General features: G+C 38.9%; 1 protein-coding gene across 1 annotated transcript in view; it reads right to left on the bottom strand.

Moving 5' to 3' along the window:
- hfm1 (helicase for meiosis 1) overlaps nucleotides 1-3,238 on the bottom strand; it is a 149,439-nt gene that overhangs the window by 120,772 nt on the left and 25,429 nt on the right. The window lies entirely within an intron of this gene.

Here is a 3,238-nt window from a genome sequence, read left to right as displayed (position 1 = left end):
TCTAGCGTCTCAAGGTCGGGGTCACACTCGGAACATTGGTAATATCAACCGAAAAACCGAAAAACTACACCAAAATCGAAATTCTATTTGAAAATCTTGTGAAACTTCACACGTTGTGAATTGTTGACCATCCTTATACTTCATGATATCGCAAATCCCATACCTTTCCATGGAAACCATTCCCCTTAAGAAAAAAGAACCCCATTCCTTAATACTTCATGAAACATTTTCTTTTACCCCAAAGAAATATTCCGTCCAAACCACCTTTAAAAATCCCGAACCAAATTCAACTCTGCTTTACGTCAAAGAACCTTTGCAAGTAAAGGTCCAAAAGGTTCGGAAATAACATTAGACCGGGTAAATCGAAACGATCACACTATACAGTTACTTTTTCTTGGGCATGTTCCGTGTCCCGAGGGAGGTTTTCACGTTTTGTTCATATATATATCAATATATGTATATATGTATTTTTTTGTTCTAAAAAATTTTACGACCGTTAAATCTTGCAACAAAACTCTAGTGGTCCTACACAAACGCATTAAAGACGTAAGGGTGTTTTCCCCCCGTTTTAATTTTCTGTAATGCAAACATAACCGTTTTTCAAAGTTTGCGATCCTTTTTAAACTTTTTTTTTAATTGAAGAACAGTTTCTTATTACAATAAATCTTAAAACACCCCCTGGAGAATAACCTGTCAATAAAAAACTAAAATTCCATCTCTGTAAAAAAGGTCAATTTGTTACATAACCACTTTGGGACAATTTTATAGAATGATCCCAAGATACTACGCCCAGTTACCTCATTTGGTCTTTATCATAATCGTGGACCGATAATTACTACCGATAAGAAGGGAAGAGAGGGGACAGAAGAAGAAGCACCCCAGACAAAGACAAAAAAAAAACAAAAAAAGGGACGCCCGCAACCCTCTCCTTTCCTATCCGGGGGTAGTATACGTCCAGATAAAATGATAAACCCAACTAAAGTAACCCCCCTGGCTAGGTACTGGGGAATCAATTCTATAATCTGTCCCAAGGTGTATGAACAATTGACCCTACAAGGAATGAATCTTAAAGTCTTTTAATGACAGGTTATTCTCCAGTTGAAGCATTTTTATTTTTGAGATAAAAACCTGTTTTCATAAAAGGGTAAAAAAGATCCAACTGAAAACCCGTATGGTATTTGTGCATACAGAAAATTGTAAAGGGAAAACCTCTCTTAATTGCGGTGTTTGTAGACACCTAGAGTTTTTGTAAACCCGATAACCTGGTTCGAAAACTAAGACAAATATACCCCGTCATATAAATATATGATATTGGATATACCCATATAATAACAACCGTGGAAAACTCCTCGGACTGGGATGCAAAAAGTAACTGTATATTGTGAACCGTCGATACCCCCGTCCTAAAATGGGTTTTTATTTTCGGAACTTGAACTTTTACTAAGTCTTGACGTTAACCAAGAGGTGAATTTGTCGGGATTTTCCTAGTGTTTGACGGATATTTCTTTTGGGTTAAGGAATGTTTCATGAAGGTATAAGATGGTTCTTTGGCTTAAGGAATGTTTTCATGAAGTATAAGAATGGTCAACATTCACAACGTGTGAAGTTTTCACATAGATTTTCATGGCAGAAATATTCCTTGCCAGTTTTCGTTTGTTCGTAATCACAATTGTTTTCGAGTTTACCGACTGAGGACTCTAGGAATTATAGGGGGATTGTCCCACCTGTGAATCTATACATGTAGTAGGTCCCTAGTTGTGGTCATTTATGTTGAAGAGAAACAGGGCTAGAAGTTCGAGTTCCCGCCGGAGTACTTCAGAGGCATTACAGGGGGATTGTACCGTAAATACAGATAAATGTAGTAGGTTCTTTGTATGACATTTTATGTGGAGAAGAAATAGGCGAGGTTCACCGGAACGTTTCCCGCCGGAGTACTGAGGCATTACAGGGGATTGTACCGTGAATCTGATAAATAGTAGTAGTCACCTCTGTATGATTCATCTTCGGATATGATAAACCAACTGAATCATTCTATAAATTGTCCTAAGTGTAATTTGCCCGACTAGTTTCAGAATTTGTACAACCGATAACGGTATAGAGATAATTAGCCGCTGATATTAGACCAATAGTAACTGGGCTAGTACTGTAGACGGATAAATTCTAACTGTAGTGAACGCTGGCTAGGCATGGGATCATTCTATAATTGTCCCAAGGTGTACCTTCCCCGACTAGTTCAGATTACAACTATAGTGCAGAATAGTAGGGGACAACGCGGTATAGGGAACTCGTCCGATATCGACAAATCGTAACTGGTTAGTACTAGACTCATTATAGTAACTGGCTAGCTACTGGCACACTCATTTATTTTTCCCAGTCTAGTTTCGATAGTCGGCGATAGCCGTTGTAAACTGTTTGTCAGTACTCTTCTATTACCCCCAGTTTCCAAGTCTATTATTCTCCAGGTGTTCCCAGCCTAGCGTTCACCGTCTACTGTGAAGTTTACCTAACACCGCAAACGTCCCACTGAAGGCAACCCTCACCCGTGAAGGCACATCAGCTATTTAGGTAAGGAATAGTCCCAGTATTTAGTTTCATAGCCTGTGTTTGGATGTACGAATATTGATGACGTAATTTAGCAAAAAAAGCTAAGTCCATTTTTTCAATTTCGATTCTTCTTAGTTTTCTACAAAAAGAGATGAAATGTTTCTGGTAACAGTGACTAAAAGAGTACTATACGGTCAGCACAATCTGAACGTCTAATAAATTAACGAACTCTCTCTAAAATAAAGTAGACAGGGTTTCCGTTATAGCTAGACTATGTACATCATCCAGGGATCAACACCAGTAAATACAACTCTCTTTGGCCGATCTTCAAGCTTCAAAGGGCAGCCTCATGAGCTCCGTAAAGTCCCCCTAAAATGACACTTAGACTATTTCCATCATCCAGGGAAACATACCAGTAAATACACCTCTCTTTATCCGCTCCAAGAGCCTTGAAGGGCGGACTCATGAGCTCCGTAATGTCCCCCTAACATGGCACTTAGACTATTTCCATCTTCCAGGGAAACACAACTTCAAAGGGGCTTCCTATACTATTTGGTTGACTTAGTAAGATATTTAACAGGATTCACATTAAACGGGCTGATCAAAGTCTTAGCATGTTGGCTGCCATATCCCTCCTAATCGGCGGCTATAATCTGGTTATCATTGACCCGATCATGACATCTGCATATTTAAG

The sequence above is a fragment of the Notothenia coriiceps genome, unplaced genomic scaffold (assembly GCF_000735185.1).
Source record: "Notothenia coriiceps isolate Sejong01 unplaced genomic scaffold, NC01 NC01_scaffold00000339, whole genome shotgun sequence".
Lineage (NCBI taxonomy): Eukaryota > Metazoa > Chordata > Actinopteri > Perciformes > Nototheniidae > Notothenia > Notothenia coriiceps.
The sequence above is the reverse complement of the archived record's forward strand: the minus strand, read 5'-3'. Positions and strand labels throughout refer to the sequence as shown.